The sequence below is a fragment of the Typopeltis vanoorti genome, chromosome 23, assembly GCF_054136105.1.
Source record: "Typopeltis vanoorti isolate ZY-2024b chromosome 23, IOZ_Tvanoo_1.0, whole genome shotgun sequence".
Classification (NCBI taxonomy): Eukaryota; Metazoa; Arthropoda; class Arachnida; order Uropygi; family Thelyphonidae; genus Typopeltis; species Typopeltis vanoorti.
The window spans coordinates 63,787,506-63,812,211 of NC_143571.1; the positions used below are offsets into that span (position 1 = coordinate 63,787,506).

General features: G+C 33.5%; 1 long non-coding RNA gene across 1 annotated transcript in view; it reads right to left on the reverse strand.

The window, feature by feature from the left end:
• The window catches only part of LOC150093912 (uncharacterized), a 335,709-nt gene that overhangs the window by 6,851 nt on the left and 304,152 nt on the right, over window positions 1-24,706 (reverse strand). The window contains exon 4 of the long non-coding RNA XR_016550314.1: window positions 9,240-9,366. This is a non-coding gene — a long non-coding RNA (uncharacterized LOC150093912). The remainder of the gene's footprint in view (window positions 1-9,239; window positions 9,367-24,706) is intronic.

A 24,706-nucleotide genomic window follows, 5' to 3' on the forward strand; every position in this document is an offset into this window, starting at 1 on the left:
GAAATAAATATGTAACACCAGTCCTGCAGTTTACATGTCAGAAAGTGATATATGTAAACCTGGAGATTAATGGTGAGTTCTGCCAAACTCACACGAATTGGCTTGTGTATTCGTTGTTGTGCTCTGACCGACCCTGGCCACTTCCACCTCATTAATGAAATATGACAAAATACAGCAGCTTATAGTGTAACATAAGAAAAGAAAGAAACAGCTCTAACGAACCAAAAAGGCAGTTTGCAAAGAAACTTTGCCAACCATGATCTAGAAATAAATAAATATAATAATCTGAACAAAGTGTCATTGTGCTTGCGACTACGAAATTGATATCTGAAACATTTCGTATAAACTACTTACTACACGTGTAATGGTATTTACGGAATGCAGACTCTGGAAAAAAAAAGCTGTATAAATCTGTTTATAAACTAAGTTTGAAAACTGGACAAACCTTCGATAATATGATATTTTATGAATACCAATGTTTATTTTTTCTTGAGAAATAATCAATAGCTGCTGCATGTTATAATGAACATAAAATTAAGAATCGGATTAAAATAAACATCATAAAACAATAAAAACAGAAAACATGAAGCTGAACCTTAACTTACCTTACACTGCTCATGAAATGTTTCAGTGTACACTCCATTACTGTATTTCAGTGCTTTTATTTTGATTTCTATCTACACGTCTACACGAGCACTTTCTTCGTGTCGAGACTTTTTTGTAAGAGCATATTCCACAGAAATTAATTTGAATTCAATTCACTTGGCCTCTGAAGTGCTAGTGGCTTAGTTATGTTTCTGAGGATTATGCTCCACGCAATAATATTTCTTATTTTTATTTTTATTTATTGAATTATTTTTTTTCTGGTGATCGAAGAAATCTGGCCACAGCTTTGCCGTTAAAACTACTGCGTAAATTGTTTTTAGTACTTTAAATAAAAATGTACTTAAATTCCCTTTAAACAAATGTGCTAATTTTCATAAATTCAGGTGCACTGAATTTATGAATCAAATTTGGTTAGTTTTTGCGTCATCCATAATTGTAGAGGGAAATAAGATAAAAACCTTAGATAATAAAATATTAATCAACACAAAGAAAAAAAAACATTAAATAACTATTTAATGATTTTTTTTTTCTTTCCCATGTTTTTGTTTTTAAGCACCTTCTGTTATTTCCCAGAGAAGAAATCAGTAATACTCAGTCTGCATAGTAGAATTTTGTCTTCCTTAGACCATGTGCCACGGTATCCCATGTCCTGATGGAACCCTTCGCTGTGCTCATCGCTTACAGCGCCCAAGTTAACGACGAGTTACAACTCATGGATTTATAGCTCCTTCATATTCTCAATACAGACCTATAATATCACTTAAAGAAGATAGTAGTCGCAGTTGTTCTTCGTTCATCACCCCGAGGGGGGGGGGGGTCGCGATTAAGATTTATTTTCGCACCCGGATAACCTTCACTCCGCTACTCTGAATGACACTAATGTGTTACTCTGTAACGAGGGCAACACGTTGGTGTTATAAGCACTATTTATACGGTTTAATCGAAGGTCACAAGAAAAATATTTTAGGCCAGGAAAAAGAAATTTTACTGATAACCGGTGTATAAAGAAGTCAAACAAGACTAATTTTAGCATCGGCGACTCGGCTGATGGTTCGATCTATCCTATATCTTAATTTAAAGGAGATGGTCATTAGCGTTCTTTGTCCATCAGACATTCACCCTGAACGAATTAAAGTTTATTAATTTTTACTTGGGGCAGTTACTACTGTTAAAGGAGATCGTCACTGCCTGCAGAATAAGTCATAAAACTATATGAGCCCAAATAATCTCTCAACAAATCAATTTCTTAATGATTATCGAATATTAATGAAATTAACATTCAATAATATTAACTGAATCAATTATCGAAAATGGTGTGGATTCTTAGACAAAAACTAATTTAGTCATCAGCGTTAATGCTAGACCCTAATCATGGAGTACATTCATCATCTTCTTTGTTTGCCTATTTTATCCACGTTTAATTTTCAATATAGGAATATATGGAGAACATACTTTAAACAGGAATGGGAAAAAATTGATGAACTTTGTTGTTTATAATAACTTTAAAATAATGAATTCTTTCTATAAGCATAAAGACATACATAAATATACTTGGGCAGCAAGAGGATGGAAATCAATAGTACATTACTTTATCTTAAATGAAAAGACATCAAAGTTCTCTTTAGATGTTGGAGTTCACAGAGGATGTGAAATAAGTAGTGACCAATTTCTCGTTAAAATAAAATTAAGATTACCGACTAAATGGCCACAAATAACAAGAAAAGAAAGAAAATTGAAAACATTTGTTTATGAAAACTAGATTATTAAATGACACAAATATACAATGGTTATATAAACAAAGAATTAACCAATAATTAGATAAAATGAAATGAAGAAACAGAAATAGAATGACTTAATATAAAAATGATAATACAGCAGCAAATGAAGCTTAGGAAAGACGAAACAAATTCAATAAAAAAAAAAAACTGAAGATATGGGACGAATACAATCGAAGAAATAAAATGAAAAAAAAAGAAGCATATCATAAATGGTTAAACAGTAAAATATGAAATAGAATATAAAAGAATAAGAGCCATAGCTAAAAGAGAAGTCAGAAAAAGACATAGACAATCATGGAAAAAATTTGTTTCTAATTTAGAACATGGTTTATATAAAATAAGATCCAATGTATAGATGATTTTGAAACATTATATACAGATACTAAAGAAAACATAAAATTAAACACTGAATTGAAATTAGAAGAATTTCTAAATTACTACATCTAAATTACTACACAGAATTGTGGACAGATAAATATTTTAAAAAGACAGCTTGCAAAGATTTAATGAAAATGAAAAGGAAATAACTAAAGAAGAATTAGAAATCAGCCTGAAAGAAACAAGAAATGGAAAATCACCTGGAGAAGATAAGTTAGATTCAGAATTATATAAGTATGCAGGAATAAGGTTCAAAGAAAAACTCCTATTATTTTTAAATAAAATCCAAGTAACCCACCAATAGAATGGAAAAAAGCAATTGCGATCCTTATCTTTAAAAAAGATAGTAGAGATGATCCTAAAAATTATAGAGATATAAGTATTCCAAATTCTGTAACAAAATATATAGCAGAATTTTAAATAACAAACTAATAAAATATTCTGAAAACTTTATTTTAGAAGTACAGAATGGACTTAGAAAAGGACGATCATGCATAGATCCGGCCTTTTGCCTAAATTAATAATAGAGAAAAGAAGAGAATACGATTTAGAAACACATATTACATTTATTGACTTTGAAAAAGCATTTGAAGCATTTTATTTAACATATTAAAAGAAAGACAAATACCAAATAATATTCTAAAAGCTATCATAAGTATATATGAAAATAATCAAATACAAATAAGATTAAATTATGAACTATTATGTACAAGGAGTCCGAAAGAGATGTCCCCTTTCAGCAACTCTTTTTAATATTTTAACTAAATGAAATAATAATAAAATGGAATAAAAATTTCCATCAAGGTATTAAACTTTCTACTACTGTGAAATTAAACACTTCCCTTTTTGCTAATGACCAAATAATAATTACAAATTCTGAAGATAACTTACAGAAAGATATTTTAAATTTAAATGAGATAGCGAAAAGATTATGGAATGATAATATCAACACAAAAAACAAAACCGATGGCCTGTAAAGGACAAGATCCAATAAGAACTAAAATAGTAATAGATAACAAGATCTTAGAACAGGTGAATTCATTGAACTACATCCTAGGTAGTTCAATGAATTCATATGAAAATGAAAACGATATAAACCTAAAAATTTCGAAATATTTAAAAATAACAGGTGCAATTAACTCTATATTTAAAAATAACCCAGTTCAAAAAACAAACCAGGCTAAAAGTATACAATACATTAGCCCTATCAGTCCTATTATATGGAAGTGAAATCTGAACAATAAAACAAAAAGACAAAGATTAATAACAGCTGAAATGAAGTTTGTGAGAAAAACTGCAAAGTACACTCTATTCGATCACAAAAGAAACGAAGAAATCATGAAAGAATTAAACCAGGAATCAGTAATAGAAAAATTAAAGAAATATAAACATGAATGGATGGAACACGTTGAAAGAATGAAAACAGAATGATTACCAAAACAAGCCTTAAATTACAAACCACTAGGAAAAAGACAACCAGGACGTCCTCTTAAGAGATTCAACAATGACTTCTAAGGTCGGAACAGGCCACTCTAGGCCTAAATCCTTGACATGCATGATGATGATGATAATGAAGTTTACATAACTGAGCTTCTTTCTTTTCACCTTTCTCTTATTATACGTTTCCGTTTCAAGTCTGACTTCGATTATCTCGTCATCCCTACCTTCTAAAATTACACAACTAGGTAACTTTTTACAACTTTTTAACTACTTTTTAATATAAATACAAATTTTACATCAGATCTAATTTAGCCTTTGGTTGGATAACGGGGTAGCTCCATCATCCAATAAGCTTTGTTAATTGTTATTGTTTTACTTTAAGAGCGATAAATATATTTCAGAAAATTTCCATCCTAAATATATGACTAATCCTATTTAAAGACAACCAAGCTTTTCATCAAGTTGGGCTTCATGGGAATTAATGGTAAATTTTATTTTAATTTTTATGAATAACTTTGGTGAAACGTTACTATAGTTTTCTGGAAAAAAAAAAGTCGATGACAGGTAAATAATAAATATTTGTTAGCGTGTTTGCCAAATTCACACAAAAACCAGTAGAATTAGTACAAAGGATGAAAAAAGAATTATTCTAGTAAGTATTTAACATGAATCGATATGGAAGTAATCGGCCTTCTATGCAAATTAAAAAGTTCACAGCCGGTGTTCCACAAGACAGCGTGAAAGACTATTCTAAGGCATATAATAATAATAACAATAATAACCTAATCAGTGTTTAAGTTACATTTTACATATGCCACGAAAAATATCTACGCATACTTGACTGATTCTAATATCGTACTTTTTTGACGTGCTATTTTCCATTTCCTTTCATGGATAAGGCCTTTTCCCGTGAACACTAAAATTAAGTGAGTCGCTGTATCACATACGATATTTTAATTTATTCATTACATTCCTTTTCTATTTCTTTTTTGTTCGGTGCCTATACAGATTATTTTCTTCACAAAACAGCATCAAATGGGGGGGGGGGAAAGAAGTCAGTGCTCTAGCACTTAATTAGCACAGGTAAAAAGAATTGTTAGGATATCTATTTGCAATCTGCATGTTCTAATAATTCTTAAGTTTTGAAGAGGAAAAAAAAAACACCTTCGAAATGCGCAGCCAATGTCAATGATGATTCGAGATGTAGTTGGTCTTATTTATCTGCATAAGATTTTACTAAAATAAATAATGAAATATGAGAATCCAGCTTTGTCCTTTGATATGATTTCCTTTCATTTCTATTATTATTCCCTAATTTTAAAGGCTGTAACTCACCAAACAGCAGCATAAATGCATCCCTTTCGAAACGAATGTTTCGAAAGGGATGCATTCAAAACATGAGTAAAACGGAAATTTTTTTTTCCAGCTACAGTAGCGTTATTATTACTTTGAAAACTATCAGCATAGCTTATTTTGATCGCTATATATCAAAGCGCGGTCCGCGCGGTTAGCCTAGTGGCTTTGCGCTTCGCAACCATATGTCTGGGGAAGGAGTGTCCTAGGTTCGATTCCCGTCGGAGACGTGAGGAGCTGAAGGATCTTCCTCAGCCATAGCCAAGTTAGCCGGTCTTGGGCGCGGGCAGTAGGGTTTTTCCCGCCAGTTTATCTGGTGTTTTTCATCCCACAAGCAGGCAAACCGGCCCCGTGAACACACACGGATACAGCCAAGAATACCTTGAGGCATAGAAGTGACCATTCTATCCTCGTATTTCGGTTACGAAATCCAAGCATGCTTGGAAGGTTGTGGGCCTTAAAGGCCTGTTAAAGCCATTGGGATAGGATATATCAAAGCGAAAATTATTAATAATGAAGAAAAAAAATTCAGACCTGCTGATGAAAATAAAGGTCATTTAGATTTCTTAGCTAATATCATTAGTGATGACATGATAAGCAACTTCAGAAAGGAAACAAAATGTTGTAAAATGTCAGATTTCTTTCATATGATGCCAAGTTAGTTATAAAGAATGAGATTTCCTTATATTTCTTGAAAGAAAAAAAGAATTAAATAGGGAGAGAGAAGTAGGAAAAGGCAGAAGGGAAAAATGCGTAGTAGTTCAAAACGTAAATAATATACTTTTAATATACTTAAGGTTGGTGCGAAGTGCTGTTCAAAAAGATAAATGGCGAGACAATAGATCCAGATCCAAGATTAAGGATGCCGTCATTAAGTTACCTACTGACAGAGAATAGACAATTTGTATTTACCCACCAACTGTTGAAAACATCTTATAACATTATTTATTTTTATATACAATAACAATTTCTACTTGATTTTTATAGTACCGACTGCTGCTAATGTACCAAGAATTTTCATAGCAGATATTACATATATCCTTAATTACAAAAGTGAAATAGTGCTTATAGAAACTTTCGGATTCATTCGCAATAATTATCAATTTGAAAATATATACTTGGAAAACGAGCCTGCGTAGCTCAGTCGGGGTTCGATTCCCGTCAGTAACGTGAGGAACGTTTATTTGGTCTCTTTCAACGAAGGTGAGTTAGCCGGTCTCATACGGAAGTAGGGTATTTTTTTCACCCGGAAACTCGGGGATTTCCTCCCCCTGAACAGGCAAACCGGTCCCGTGAACATACATGGATTACAGTCATGAATACGTCCCAGACATATGCCGGTCCCGAACCTAGGGTCGGAAAAGACTTAAGGGAAACACCACCACCAGCTTGGAAAACGAAATGAATTATAGCATTAACATAACTGCAATCGTACAGTCGATAAATCAATATTTAAATTATCACAGTGCCATACCATTTTATTCCACTAGCGCGTAATAGGATTGCTAATCAAATGCTTTTTTTTTTTCACTAGTCCTCTAAACTTTTTATTTTATTTTTTCATTTGTTTTCTAAAGCAGATCAATATTCTTTCTTTCCTTTTTAGTGTTTTGCATGACTAAAATCTATAAAAGAAGATATTCCTTTAAATGAGAGATACTCAGAGAGCACCTGGCCAGACGTGAGGGCAACGGGGCATGTGCTACTTTATGCGGAGGTATGAAAGGAGCGACCTAAGTAAACAGGAAACGGAAGTCTAAAAGAACGCAAATCTTTTTTTTTCTTTTTTAATGTCTTCCCTCCTGTTTTTTCCCCTCAACAACATTCATTCTTAATACAGCGAAACGTTTCGATGGATAAAGGAAGCAAACATTCTGTTTTGTTTAGTCATGCAGAGATTTTTAACAGAAGTACAACTTATAAGCATACGTGTTGTTTATCATATGAAAGAAAAACTGACCGCTGTTTAGTTAGTGCTATCAAGACGATAATTTATTCTCTTGAGAAATCTGGCAAATATAATAAAGGTAAATCACAAAAACATGACTACAAGATGCGTGGCTTCAATAAAGACAGAATGACAAAGTCATTATATGCAAGCCGGACAAGGAATTATTATTATTATTTTAAAACGACTATAGAGAATAGTAAATAGTATTTCACCGAGTGGTATCACATGGTATAAGTTTGCGGTGTTTCTAGGCTTGGCATTTTAGTGTCAAAGGTATTTTGCGAATTTAAAAAATAATAAATATTTAGATATAAGCGGTATGCATTCAAAAGATTGCCGTGCTCAAACATTTGTCTCAGGACCCTAAAATTTTAATGTTCTGGGAACGTCATTTATCTCACGACATATAAGAGGAGAAAAATTTACTAAAAATGTGAAGGCTGGTTTTAAAGTTCGATAAAACTTGGAAGGTTGTTTAAAATATATATATATATATATATATTTTTTTTTTTTTTTTTGTAAATACTGATACTCTGAATGCGAATATGCTAGCAAAGTAATATTTAACTACTCCATGAATATGATTTTAAAAGTATACATCTCGGCCTTGGATAATTAAAGACCCAACTAAAAAAAGTAACATTTTTTATACTATCACTGTATATATGTTATCCGAGGGTGCTAACAAGTATATATGTTACGACTCTGGCTAACATTAAGATTAACCGAGATCGATATTGGCCAGTTCTGAACGAATGTCGGGCAGCTAAGCTATGAAGTTACTTTCCTATTTTGAAAGTGAATATCTTGAAAAACAGAAATGTATATATGCAAAACTTGGCAGCTCAGCTAGATAATGTAACTGGACAGCAGCTATCTTTTGAGCCTACGATGTTTCAGAAAATATTATATATTTAGGATTCCCTCAAAACATAAAATGTTTTTGAAGCCTCAGTAAGAGGCTTCAAAAATTTATTTGAGACGTTTTTCATGTCTTAAATAAGTAGCATGATCTCACATTGAGTGATGATATTTATATATTACCTCTCGTACCCACGACTTATTTGTTGGAGAATGGAAATGCTATCCACTTAGCAAATCAACTTAGCGGACCTCGTACAATATGTTTCATGATCCTCCGAAAACAGAAGATCCACAGAATTGAAATCTTGGTGGCCTTGTGCTTATGTGCTATGTCAGGGGTCGGCAACCGGAGGCCCATAAAAGGTTGACCATACTTACATGGCATGTGGCCCGTATGTTGAATTATTTAAATAATACATTTTATATTATGAATAATAAATAAATTAAAAATAATTTTATACCTATACTTCGTGATTTAAATAATACATTTTATATTATGAATAATAAATAAATTAAAAATAATTTTATACCTATACTTCGTGATATCACCTGTGCAACTTGGAAATACAAACAAAAGGAAACTTTTGTTGCTATTATTGAAGATTTATAAACGGAAGTTTCAACAAGATTTGTTGATTTTCATAAAAAATAGCATCGAAATGCAATTATTTTTGAACACTTTTAATGTCGACATCGATGACGTACCAAACCAACTACAGATGGAAGTTTTGGAATTACAGCACAATGAAACATTAAAGAACGCATTTTCGTTAGAAAATATCCAAAAATTTTATTGATGGTTACCAAAAAAATTCGAAGTATTAATCAGTTTTGCAAAGAAGATGATAGTTGCATTTGGAAGCACATACAATTGCGAATAATTTTCTGCCATGAGTTTTAGAAAAAATAAATTTTCTTCTGGACCTGACTGATGAACTTTGCATGCTTCGATTCGAATTTGCACCTCAGGTTGTAAAGTGAATCTAGATAATTTGGCTAAGGGAAAACAATCACAAAAGTCACATTAAACAAGGAGACACACATATCGTGATGCATAAACTATATTACTTTGTTTTTATGTGATAATTTTTCATTGAGTTTCATTTTCATGCTTGTTTCATATCTGGTGCTTTATATATTTCTGTGTTTTTTAAAATTGATATCTAATAAAAATTGATAACTTAAGTATTTTTTCACTCACTATTATATCTTAATTAAACGCTTGCGGCCCGATTATTAAAAATAAAAGTTGAATGTGACCCGCGAGTCTGAATAGGTTGACGATCCCTGTGCTATGTAGTTAACCACAGGGAGACATGAACAAAGCACAATGCAAAATTTACATAAGCGAAGTAAATCAAATCTTAAAGGTTCTGTAGCTTTCTTAGTCCGGTTGAATAACAGTGTCATACTTGGTGCTCCCAAACATCACTAGGAAGACACAAGCTCAGTGCACATGGTAATATCAATGTTTTTGTGTCATCAAATAGCAAAAACGTCTGCCAACAACTCTATAGATATGCTTTGATCTTAGAAACATATTTAGATTTAAATCGAAAAAGAAATAATTGAAAGTTTTGCAAATCTTTATCAATAATTGGGCCACAACAATATCCTTTCTTCAAGAATGTTCATTCAGCGCTTCGTTCATAAACTAATTGTCTTGTCTCATTTTCCATCTGATATATCTGCCAGTCATTGACACACACACACACACACACACACACACACACACACACACACACACACACACACACACACACACACACACACACACACACACAGAGTTCTTTTTACATATTCTACCAGGTTCGATACATTGTTTTAACTTTGAGAAATGAAATGCAAAACTGCATACTGATTTCACCACAAAGGGCTCCATCAGATATTTAGTGAGACATTATAAATACTTTATTTTAAAAAAAAAAAAAAGTCAAAACCGAAAAAAATTTAAAGAAACGGCCACAAAAAAAAAAAAACTACTAAACGCTACCAAAATATAAGAACTGTAAGCCTTGCAGAATATACAGTGAGAAAAGGAATGTAAAGAGAAAGGGTACATGGATTTGCGGTGGCTACAGAACTTGTCGGATTATTGGGCAGAACTACGTACTGCCGTTTGCCAGTCTGCTGTGTTTTGTTGCGGTTTAGGCGTTAATTGAGTGAATGCTGCCATCTGGGACAGATAAAACTAACGAAGATTGTGGAGACGCAACGAACGGATTGCTAGGTAGGTGGACGAAGTCAATTGCTAAATGGGAGCGCTTTTCGTAACAGTTATGTAAGCAACAAATACGGAATACTATACGGAATACTATTTATTCAGAATCTGCAATTGTGGTTTTGATGCACAGATTCAAAGCACAAAATAAACAACAGAAGATGAAATAAATGGTGATTCAGAGTAAAATTTTGGTGAGTGTTTGGAAATAGTATAATACTAAACAATTTCTTTTAATTTGGATATGCAGAGTGATACCATGCATCATCCTTTATCTGAAGTGGTATGTTGTTTCTGATGAGTTATCAAAAATTCATAGTAGTAGTAGTAGAGTCACCTGAAATAACTATTTCGGATATTCAGTTCATTTTCAAATATTTCAAAAGCGATTGCTTATTTTTTAATTACGAAAAAACAATAGTCAATCCAAGAGCCCTACCAAACAAGAGCGTTTGGTTGGATTTGGGTTCGAATTCAATCTAGGAAGCGATGTACCTTTATAAGGGCTTTTCAGCGGAAAGTTAGGGGGTTCATATGTAGGATTTTCTTCTCTCGGAAACTTAAGTCATCCAGCAAGACTGGCAAACTAGCCAGAAACAACACACAACGAATAGACATGTATGCATATAGGATTTAAATGCCCTCAGCATTAATTAGATTCCAATCAAGTCACGTTAGGCTACTGGACTTAGCACGTAAGAGCAAGATGAGATAACAAACAAAAACAGATATATCGTAAAAACATTTTTTACAATTTCGTCTGCTGACAGTTTATTTCACATATGCCAATGCCCGACATGATGAATGAAAATGAAATGTTAAGCTTTTAAATTTTTAAAAAAAAATTTCACAAATCGTACCGACCGGAAAACGCACTTGCTTACACTAGATCACTAGAGTAAGCAAGTAGTAAGTACTTCTGTACATATACAGAAATACTTACTACTTGCTTATTCTAGTGATCTAGAAAAGGGAAACGGGGAAAAAAAATTGAAATATTTGAGCAACTTTTAGATAGAGAAATTCAACATTTCTCAATCAACAAGATAAAATATAATAATTTATATTATCTCTTTATTAAATAATATATCTTAACAATTGCTTGAAAAGGGTGACTCCATTTCATTGAGTGTTTTGGTTAGATATTTTGTTAAATATGCAGATCAGCATTAGTCAAGTGATTTTAAGTTTCTCTTGTTATGTGATTACATCTTTTCTCGTCTCATGTTACTTCATGCTCATTGGCTGGTTTGCCTGTAGTAAGAGAGCAATATTCCGAATTACAGGGAGGAATAAAAAATCTTGCATTCTCGAACGAATACAGCTAAACTTTGTCATGTCCGAACAAGTTCTAATAGACTTCTTTCCATCACTGAACTCGGGTCTCTCTAATCCAGACATGTGACGAGTGAAAAAATTACTCGGACATGAGACATTGTATTATTATTACATTCATGTTATTGCATTTTTTCCAAAAGCTTATTTTGAGAAGAAATTTTAAAGTCATTAAAATTTTTAACCGAAGTAAAAACGTTTATGAAATAAATATATTGTGTTAGCAAGCATGAATGTAATACCTAATATATTTTTTTTTCTACTGTAACTTATATGTTGAAGAAGTGAAGTATGATGCCATTTTTGTCTTAAATGATAAATGATACTTAACCGAGTGGTTGATTTTTTATAGCAGTCTCATCCATGAAAATTCAAAATACCAGAGCACATTGCAACAAGATTGCAAGTTGTCAGGCTTGGTTAGCTAGGTGGAGAGCATTCCTGATGTCTAACCAACGGGCTGAAGTTTCGAATCCCACAGTCACTTGGAGGTTTGTGAGTCTTTAAGCGGTAAAATTTCCGATGCCAGTGCGGGATCATCCTGTATACCAGAAATCTGAAATGACTTGTAGAGGTATACCATACCTCTACAAGGTATGGTATATTTTTACTGCAGGGTTTCTGGAATATCTTACTCTCGATCAAGTGAATATAAAATAGATTGTCAATCCAAGATATAATGTATCTATCGACTCTCGTGAGCAGGATTCACATTAAAAAAAAAAAAAAGTGGAAGCGAAAGTTAATAATTCACTTCCGCTTTGATCAGAGTGGAACATTTCTGTTGGATATAAGTTTAAAAAAAAAGTGACACGAACAAGAACGAGATTTTTACTGCTTTTGCAATTAAGTTGACGCCTCATGTGCTCTGCGTCCATAAATTGTGTACTGCCAAAATGACCTTGAGGTTCTGCGTTTTTAGGGGCACCATTTAGTTAGATATTCAATTATGTTCATTCTTCCTATATCTAACTATACGTGAAATTTTTTCCAAGTTACTGAGATTCAAGAATTGGATAGATTTCTAATGACCTTGAAAAAGTAGGATGTTAAATCCTAAACGAAAATAGGCTAAATGGCCATAAAAATAATATTTACTTAGAGGAGTAACATGGGAATTTTCCCAGAAATAATACCTAGAATAATAATAGGGTTTTTTTATGTGCCACTTTTCAGTGGAATAAGATATTTCAAGTACAACACAAACAAAAAAGGGAAGGGGAGAATATGTTTTTATTTTTAAATATCATGCTTGATCTAAATTTATTATAATAAGAAATATTTAAGATTATACAAGAATATTAAAGTTTAATATTTTTTTAAGTTAAGTAACTGACTCATAAGAAGGATAAAAACATTCGAGCACAGGAAGCAAAACTTGTACACTAATAAAACAAAGTTGGATAGTTAACTGAGTATTAGATTACTGTTTTGATAGTGATATCATTATTGATAGTAGAAGGTCATGTGTCACTTTTACCATAACTTGCTTTGATATCGCATTCGTCGAAAGACTCAATTCCCGATGGGGATATTTCGCCTTTCATTAGTGAAAAGCATAATGTTTTCACTGAGAGGGGAGGGGAAGAGAAGAGTTCATTTTAATTTTTTTCATAAAGAAAGACTTATTTTTAAGATCATCAAATGGTACCCCATAACACAAGGAACAAGTTTCTACAAAAACAGTTTAATCGTGTCGCACTTTGTTCCCTACTGCTCAATTAGTTGATTCCGTTCACTCGAAAGTTCGAGGAAATTATCTTTATATAAACGATATTTCCTTCAATTAAAGGTTTATTTTTTCAAAAACAAAATGCAGGATAAAAAAATCATTAAAATAAAATATAAAATTTTAATTCACCTATAATATACAATTTATACGTCGGTGGGGAACGCCAACGTTTTTCTGATTTTTTACTAATTATCATGTTAATTAAAAAAATAACTTCTCTTGCTAAAGGAAAATTATACTCTATGCAATTTGGTAAAGATCCTAAACATGAAATTTCATTATATTCCATCTAGCAGGAGAATATTATGTTCATTTTGAAAAGTTTTATCCAAATGAACCAATTTAAACTAAAATGGAGACGGCCATCAAATTATTGTGAAGATCCAGAATATCAAATTTTATCTGGAACGGAGTTTTTATATGCGTACAGACGAACGCGAAAACATGAATCTAATGGGTGCTTATGCATTGATGAAACATAATTTCATCAGAATTGAGAATCTGTCGACTGCAGACGCGTGTAGATGAGTCCCTGAAGATCTCGCTTAATAATAATAATAATAATAATAATAATAATAATAATTTAGAGAGAGAGACCTGATTTTATACGGGACTTTCAAATCCAGTTATTAATGAAATACGAAAAATTAGTTGATAGTGCTAGTTCTGGAAACATTGCTTGAAGAAAGAGTAGCTAAAAAAAATTAAATAAACTGAAATAAAAATGAATTTTTGGTCTGTTTGGTAGGCAATAAACAAAAAGTAGTGGAAGCTAGTTGAGAGAATGGATAGTGGAACACTAGAAATAATGGCCTTTGAACAGAAGTCATTGGACGTTATTGACCTGAATAACTAATTCATATAAATAAATATAATAAATCTGGGTTAACAGAAGATTATGCTATTCTGTGTACTGCAAATGTTAGCATTCTTTTAACTGCACATAATGAAAAAATAATTACTTGGATAAAACGTATATACACTCTGAGACACAGCATTTAATATTGTGAGATGAGTAAAGTCGATGGGATGTTAACAATACAAACTATTTCCTCTTTTTTTTTATATCAACATAAAAAGGGTATTTATTCTAAAATATTTTAGCTTGTACCATTCCACTTCGGAACCTTCGATTAATAAATGGTTTGTGATTATTTTGTAGCAAATGCAATTCTTAATAACGCCACTCCTTAAGCCCACTCTGATATGACCTAGTAGCAGCAAGCAATAAGTTATGGACATTTTCCCGAATAAGCACACACATGACGTTGGAAAACTTCCACAAGTACGAGGCAGGCGGTAACGCCATACTGCTATGGCCAAGAGTATTTGCACGCCAGGCACACCCTGTGAACGACAAGCAATACAGCGGCCAGTGGACTTGCACGAGCTGACCAGAGCAGCAGCGGCTGCTGGAGCAGCTATTAATGGGCCCTCTGTCATCTCTGTGTGGCAACACCTTGCATTAATTCTGAGAAAACTCACACTTCCACAGCTGCCCGGGTTATAGTACCAAGTAGGAAGAATAAGGGGGTAATGGTGAATGGGGAAAGAAGCAAGCACGGGTCAAAACAATAAGACCTTGTAGCGAACAGAATAGGAATTCCTCGATGCCCATTTACCAGAGGCCGCCATGTGTGACGGATGGAAGCGCGCGCTCAAAGGAGGCCGTTTGCTTCGACAATACTGTTGCCTACTTTCCGATCATGAGCTGCTCAACTGATGCCTCAGGTAGGAGAGGTCCCTAAAACACCACGGACTATATAAACTGTATCTGATAATATCTCATAAAACCATGTACTGTTTATGCAAGGATTCGTAATTATCCCGAGGATAATCATACTTTGATACCATTGACTTGAAAGAAACAGCTAAAGTACAAATAACAGACGTCTGATAATAGGAATATTATAAATACTAATCTAGTCCATTTAAGAGCAGGGTAAAAATGTGAACAGGAGTAGTTTTTGAATAATGTGAAGAAGGAACAAAGAACCGTAATATCTTCTTTTACAAAGGAGAACACACGGTGTTAATAGACGATAGCAAAGGAGAAGAGCGCTGAGTAAAGGATAATAAACATTTTTGCTAATTACAAAACAAAAGGTTATCAACGTTTTTAAAATTTACAAAAAAAAAAGGTGAGGGGGGGGGGCAAATGTTATAATAATCAAAACAAAAAATGTTAAACTTTTCCTTTGCGCTTGTTAATCAAGTTCTGCTCTTATTTGAAACTAAAGGTCAAAAAGATTAAGTTACGTTCATCGTTTATCAAATATTATATACTCTGACTACTCATAACGTGTATACAGGCTAAAATTTAGAGGCTATAATTTTGTGAAGTCGAAGATCGAACCGACTATCTAAGAAATTGCCCGCAGTTTGTCACCAGGTAGCCGACAAGTTGAAAGAAGATGAAACGAATATCAAATTAAAAACAGATCCATCTATACTTTTATAGTAATAGCATAAATTCGAAGAGGCATTCTACATTAATGCTTCTCAAATTTCCAAAGCATACTGACGTGTATCATTATTAAGGAAAATAAAATTCATTAAATGCTATTTTTTTTAGTTTCTAAAAATAGCGTTTCATTCTGGAATGATAACAGTATCCACATTGATGGTTACTGTTATTATTATTATAGAATTAATAATTTGCGTGCAAAGAGTGTAATTCATGACACCATTAAATCACGCATAGAAAATTGGTATTTATTTTGAAACATGACTCGAACTACCAGACTGACCAGTCTAAGACAGATTATTATGTGCATATATTTATAAGGCACCAGTCGGTTAGTTCACCTGCTGTTAAAAGTCTGTTGGAGTTACTTCGTCTGGAGGTAAAAAGAGTTTGTTAGAGATAATTCAACTTCTGTTAAAAAGTCTGTTAGAGTTACTTCGACTGATGTTAAAAAGTTTCTTGAGCGCACACGAATCTATCATAACAGGCTTGTATAGCATATCGATTACTGTATTGATCGGCAGTCCGCATGGTGTAGGAAACTTCAGAACCATTAATACGTCTCTTCGAAATTACAAAGTCAACAGTCGTATAGCTCAGCAGATGTTAATTTTTTTTTTTTCAGTTATCATTTGTACTTTTGATTTTCTAAAATTCTCTTCCTATCATTTCCCAGAAAAATAATTTTTTAAATCATCACTTCCAAGTGGTATCAAAACGCATAACTTAGTTCGGAAAAAAGTTAGGGTCCAAATCTCGTCAGTGACATGAGGAATTATTCTACGATTTTCCAGATCTAAATGTCATCTGGAAAGAGAAAAGTTCTTTCTTCCAAAAATCTAGGAATTTCTCTTCCCCTTCATCCCACTCCGAAATACAAGCAAAGCGCTGGGATTGCACGCAATTTGACGTTACAGAAACTGAAGTTGACCAGTCCGTAACTATGAAAGAACAAACTGGAGCTGACTCCTGAGCAGCAGAGTTTGGAATGTAACAAATTCTACAAAAACATATAAAAAGTCATTAAGTACTGAACGTATGTAAATAATGTAAATGCTGTCTCACTTGTGTAGAGCGTTTTAAAACATTCTTTATCAGGCTGATATTTACACTATTTAATTTACTATACATGCTTAATAACATTTTAATATGCAGTGTTTGCAGCATGTTACAGTGCAAAACTTTGACGATTGGGGACAGTTATTGGCAAAATACAGTGATTCGTCTATTTAGGCTATGTCTGTCAACTGTGTGTATCCTCTGGCTTGTCTGTTTTTCAGAATGAACAAAATATGAGTTTCGGTGAGGAAAAGCCCGTTACCATTATATGAGACCAGATAATTAATCTTCAATCCAAAATCCCATATGAAGGCTCTTCGCGTTCCAGACAGGATTCGAATGCAGATCTTTCCGATCTAAGTCGTTACTGACTAACATACAGGGATTTTATTAAACATTTTGTTAAATTCAATATGGATTAATTCAGATTTACATGTGATCTCGAATTCTGTATTGAAATGCAGAATACTCCCCAAAGTCATACACGCAAACACATATATAATGGATATTAGTGTATGGAATACATATAATAAACAAAGTGCATGCATTTTAATTCATCTGAAGCAAATCACAAGTAACAACAAAGTTACATATATTAATAATAACTGGTCCCCTGTTCATAAAAGCATTGAGAAAGAGACCATCAAAAATAAACACTACGTTAATATTTTTTTATTTTATGCGGTTCCATCCATGAAAGATTGTAAACCTATAATACATTAGTAATACCGTAGGAGTGGGCTAAGAGTTAGATAATTCCGAAACCTTGCTCGAGAAACCTAATATAAAGCTTTTCAAACCAATTCGATCCTTCAACAAGCAGGATGGTGATCTCATACTGGGCGATGAAGTTCATCTACTTCCTAAAAGACATCACAAACACCCATACCCACAATCGGATTTGAATCCAGAGGACAGCAGCCAATCAGGAGGGTAGATTGGTTTAAAGGTTTCAATTAGATGGGAGAATGAAGAATACTGCTCGGTGTGAGACCACCGCCTCGCTTATTGGAGACCTGAAGAGGCTTGAAAAATTCAATGTTTCGTCTCTAGAGCAGGGTTTCCGGAGTATGTAAAATATAAATAAAAAAATAGCAAAAATATATAAAATTGATCAAAATAATAAAAACAATTCCTTAGCCCACCTACAGTAGAAACTCGCGGGTGGGAGCAACATAAAAATTAATTCATCTACATAAATAAATATATATATATTCAGGACCAGTTTGGATTATGACCAGTGCAATGTATGCCACCAACTCTCTCTCTCTCTCTCTCACACACACACAACCAGTACTTAAACAAAATATCAAGAAGCTATTAACGCAAGCATTTGTAAAATGAAAAGCTAACAGCTTCTTGTCTAAAACATAAATTAATTAGCAATTCTGGCGTTTTATGGAATTTTTTTTTGTTGCAAACTCGTACGCATAAACAAGTGATTAGTAGCCGGGTTCGTAGAAACTCCACTTTTCGTATAATACAATATAATGCTATTAAATGAAACGGCATCATAAATACACTTATCACAAGCTAAGTCTTGTCCTCTTTGACAAAATACAGTACAGAGTTACCAATGAGAATTTCTGCTCTAAACGAACAAAATAGCTTTTCCGAAAGCGCATGCGTGCGTGATGTGCTTACAGATGGTGGGGTAAACGTTATATTTGCACCCCACAGAAGCAACAGACTATTTGTGGTTCACGAGAAACCATGTACAAGAAAAGTGGCTACAAATGTTAAATGTTAGAGCTTTATAGCAAATAATAGTGTTCTCATTTTTAGAGCGCTCGTGCTCTGAAAGGACGATTAGTAAATCCTTGGTAAAGGAATTCTCCTTAAGCATGTTTTTTTTTTTCCGCAAAAAATCACTAATACGCATGTTGGTTTTAACTATTGCGATTAAACTACGTGTGAATAGCGTGAGCGTGTGCATAAGACCAAAAGTTAATAATAACAAATGTTAATTATTCTAAGATACCGATCTAGAGAATGAACTCACCAAATCTACAAAAGCGTGAATGAAATAACTTTCGACTTTCGGATCATCCAAATATACCACAAGTCGATAAATAGACTGATTTAAGGATATACGTGACATATGAACTATTACACAGTCCACTAAAGCGAGTTGTTATCGAAAGAGTGCATTTGAAATCTATATCTATGCAATGGGATTAGTATTTGTTACTGGTATAAAATAGTGCTTTTGTACTGCAGTTGCAAGACTTCGGCTGAAATCCTGTCTAGTACACAGAGAACATTTATAAGGACTAATTAATGTTGAGTAGTAGACAGTCTCATACGAAAGCGGCGGGTTTTACGTCCAGAAAACTCGCTAACAGTAAACAGACAAAATATTGACTTTTACATTCTCTTAGCTCGTATCAGCCGTTGAATTCTAAGCAAACTAAACCAAATGAAAACCGTGTGAAATGAGAATATACCATACTCCGTAAGCATGCAATGAAACTAAAGAACGGCAGAAATTATTTGACGCTTTCAAATGCATTTTTTTGGGATATGGGTAAGAGCTGAAATTAACAGGACAACACTGCGGGCATTAATCAAGGAAGGAAGCAATTTTTGGACAACTGAAATCAGAAATAATCACACACACACACACACACACACACACACACACACACACACACACACACACACACACACACACACACACACAAAGTTCGACTATGTTCAACTATTTCTAATTCATGCAATAAGAGGATAAATATACGTTTGAATGAATTACAAGGTATCCCAAATCACAATTACCCCACCCCCAATTGGCAGTAAGTTTGCGAGTTATCGGCATTCTGGTATCTGAGAACAGTTAACGAGTTTTATTAACATACCAGGTAAGAAATATGGAATTCTTCTAAATAGTTTAATTACTAGGTCACTAAGATTAAGTATTTTAGATATCTCTCTCTCTCTCACACACACACACACCCTTCAAAATCATTTAACTGCTTTTGTTGCGACTACCTACTGATAACTTTAATCTCGTTCAGAGATCATAAAAGTTTAAATCACAGAAACAAACCCCAAACTTACTAGATGAAAGAAAATTATTAAAACTGCTAAAATGAATTTCTTCTGAATATAAAAAAATGAATTAAGATTTTAATATTTAAAAAAAGGTATACACCTGCAATTTTTTTTATATTTTTTTATCTGATCCACACACGAAAGGTCACAAGACCTATCACAAAACACAAGTCAGCGCCATGTGTGGGTATTTCTTAATAGGCGTACAACTTTTAGGTCGCAATTTATTTATTTATTTTTTTGTTCAGACACAGCTTCCGCAGGATGGTAACTCACCATTTCTGTTAAATCAGTTCCCTTCTATGCAAATTTAAGATATCAAAATCACCAAAATTATATCAAAGAGGGGAATTTTAAAGAAGATGTCTAAAGTTAGGAAGTTTGATGAGTTAGACTCGACTCTTTTTTATTAGCCACCATACCAAACAAACATGACTAGAAATTGGGGGGGGGGGGATAATAGCTGAAGAATGCGGCATTCATATACATTAAATGTATACTTCCTGTACACATTTAACTGACATACTAATTTATTTATTGAAAAAAAAAAGTTGCATTTAATCTCAATGAATTATGAAATTTTGAGAGCCAGTTCGTTTTTATATGACTTAGTAAGGAAGTATCACTTGAAAATTAAAGCTAACTTTCATGAAAGAACAGAAGCTACACGCTGCAAACTACTGAAAGATCTTAAGCTGTCCGTGTCAAAAGTTGTTTATAAGTACTTAACGGATAACAACTTCAATCATGGAAATGCATTTTAATTTAGACGCAATAATCGAAGCAGGACACATTTTGCTACTTTCATCTACAATCCATCAACTCCGTAAACTATAGAATATTGAAAGAAAAATCCCTAAACAGTTATTACGCATGTAATATATGAAATGGCAAATGATTATCAGTCATCATCGCGTAGCTTCAGCAAAAGAATATCAAATGTTGTCTAACATTCTACCAGTCGCTGGCAGTCTCGGACTAAAGAGCTTGAGACCTAATTGACGATAGGGAAGCCGTGTAGAGGTCGTAGAGAAGGATCCCAATAGTGTCTCATTAGTGTAACGAACAAGCAATTGTGCGCTCGTTAATGTCAACAATAGTCAGTGAAGTAGACAATTAAAAGCTTCGAGGAATGGTAAGAGGCAATTCTTATTGTATTCACCACAGCTAAACAGGAAGATAGCGCAGAACTCATGGAGAGGGGTGAAATCCACTTCTGTGGTTATAGGTCAAGTATTCTCAAAAAAATAAAAAAATAAAAGCTGTTTTGTTGTTGTTTGTTTTTACACCACCGTACATGTGCACGCAATGATGATAATGAAATCGAAAGAAGGCAGTCGTAAGATATCCGAAGTGACACACACACACTTTCAAATTTCCATCCACTGCATCGGCTCTACTAAAAATTTTTAAATGAATTTAATGTATGATTATAGGTATCAGAATGCTGTATAATTTTCATACGATAATGATCAGTATTTTCCAAACAGTTAAATAAGTGAACCAAGGCTATATTTTTCTTAGCTAGAATATTATATGTGTGTTCTCGGGTAGATACGTCTGCTTTTCAGAATAACGGGGGGGGGGGACAGTTTCTGGAAGGAAAATCCGCAGCCTCTGTATGAGACAGACTAGCACAGCTGAAAGCTCTTATAAAGGTTTTTTCGCATCCTAACAGAATTCGAACCAAGGTCTTTCCAACCAAAGGGCAAGTGTTGACTCAATATGACTGCACTAAGAGGGCTATCGACATGCGAAATTTGTACAAAAGAACAAATGTAAAAGGAATAAATAAGTGGTAAAAAAAAAAAAAAAAGGTGAATTCCCTGAGTTCAGTTAAAAAGTGACTAGTTGCAGCTGTTGTTTTAAGAAGTTTTCAGAAATGCAAAAAAAAAGTCCAAATGCAGTTCAAGTGAATAATGCTTATGAAAGAATTTACATAAAAAAAGACATACATGCAGCAAAAAATGAGTGTCAGTGTGTAACAGAGAGTAGGACGATTCAGACAGATCATTAATCAACTCCTCTTCTGAGTAGAATCAAGTTATAGGGAAATATCGCGCTGCACATCAGAATACTGTTTTCCCAAATGTTGGAAACAGTATTCTGAATTACAGTGGATTAGAAGGCACAAAGTAAACAGTTGTTCAGTAAGGTAAAGGAAAGATGTAAACTTTCTAAAGTAAAAACAAACAGCGCATTTATTTACTTAATTTTAGATGCGGTTGCAAAGTGCGTAACTACTATTGGATTTTTTTTTTTTGTCCAACCATCCATCCGTATACACGTATTAGTAGGACTTATTTGGAGGGAGATTACTGAAATTAGATATTTGAAAATCTTGCAAAAATCGGTCGAATCGAATTATTGTTACAATCGAAGCATTTAATGATGCTCAAAAGTGGCAAAACGAGTCAAAATTATATTCAGCAGTAGCACTGCTCAGATAGAGTTCAATGAAATTTTGAATGTACGCAAAAATATGCCCATGATGTTCAATTTTTGGTTCCAGTAGGATCGTTTTTATCGGAAAAATCTGACAAAACGATTTGAAATGACTAATAATTCTGCACACAAGCTTGATGGGATCTAATAAATATGTTATTTAAGATCGCCGTTAACATTTTTCGGCGATTATATATATATATATATATGAATTCTTTTAGATGCGGTTGCAAAATGCGTAACTACTATTGGATTTTTTTTGTCCAACCATCCATCCGTATACAGGTATTAGTAGGACTTATTTGGAGGAAGATTACTGAAATTAGATATTTGAAAACCTTGCAAAAATTGGTCGAATCGAATTATTGTTATAATCGAATATATATATATATTTCCCTTAAAGCCTTATAAACTCAAGAAGCTATACAAGCTCATCCACAACAGGCTTTTACAAACACCTATGAACACGTGGGACTCGAAACCATGAGCTGTTGCTTGGAGAGTATGCTATCCAGCGAGGCAGGGAATTTTCTTTTGAATAATTCTGCCATTAAAATGATTCAGCAGAAATGACTGGGAAAAATTTTCATAGTAATCCTAAATACAAAATTTCATTAAGTTCCATGAAGTGAAGGAATTATTTCGAGATCGGTTTATGAATAAAAACGGTCAAATTATAGAGAAAACAAATCCAAATCGTTTTGCCAATAAAAATGGAATTTAATAATTCGCAGTACTTATAGATCTGCGACCTTTCCATACTGGATTTCATAATCATAATTGCAGGATACGGCGGATAATCTATATCTAAATATATCTTTTTTGTGTATAAATTGAATGTGTTCTCCTAGCCTGTTTGCGTGATGAAAAACCCGAGTTTCCAGGAGTAAAATCGCTTCCAGTTCTGTATTCTCCTTCTTCACCTCACCCGTTCCTTAGGACAGGTAGATACCCCTGATTAGGGGTGATGATGAATTAATGCAGCCGGCACGTCACTTCCCTGCTGCATACCATAAGGGCAAGTATTTATAGATTCGTGTGTTCAAGGGACCACTTTGCCTATTTTGGGGGGAAGAAAACCCAATTTCGAGGGGAAAACTAACTCACCATTCGCTTGAAAACATTCGATATTCTTTATGTTATAGGGCTCGTTTTATACTAACTGAACTACAGAGGCATCCCCACCTAATAAGTGCCGATAAAATGAGTCCTAGACAGGATTAGAACCCAGATTTTTCTAATCAAGGGGGTTTCATCAGCTATGAAGGCTCTCCCTGTCTGTTGTATACAGTAAATATGCAGAAAGAGGTTTTGTATTTATGTAATCTATAATTGTAGAGTTACTTTCAGCTTTCATAAAAATGGATAACAAAATATCAACTATGGAGTACCTTCAATACAGAGTGTAGGAAATGTAATGGAGATAAGTACTTTAGAATAATAATTGTAACGCAAAAGGATTAAAAGATGACTGAACATTGTAGAAAGAAATACTACTACACATGTTTCAGCCGAAAAAACAAGCAATCTTGCGGAAACAATTTTTGTGTCCTGGGTGAATAGTCTCCACAAGTGAAATAGCTACATTAAAATAAATTAGCCATAATTAATAAATATAGTCTATAAAATTTCCTTGACAACAGAACAAACAATATTCTTCCAAAGAATTAGTAAGGCAACGAGAGTAACATGTATTACGAGCATGACATCCACTTTATTGCTTTTTTTCCCCTAAACTATCAAGGCCGATATAGATTACTTTTGGAAATGCAGGATGCTCTAATTAAAGCTCAGAGGGACAATATTTATTCATTATTATATGTTTAGTACAATAATAAATATTTTATTTTAGCGCAGCATGCATCCATCAAGCAGACTATTTCTCCAAGATCTGTTCGGACAGTAGCTTCTTGTTAATAATAAAGATTCCTCAGAAGGATAACAAAATGCTCTGGTACTCCCATTGTTCTTAACACATTCCACAGTTTCACATGATCTACAGAGTCAAAAGCCTTACTATAGTCAA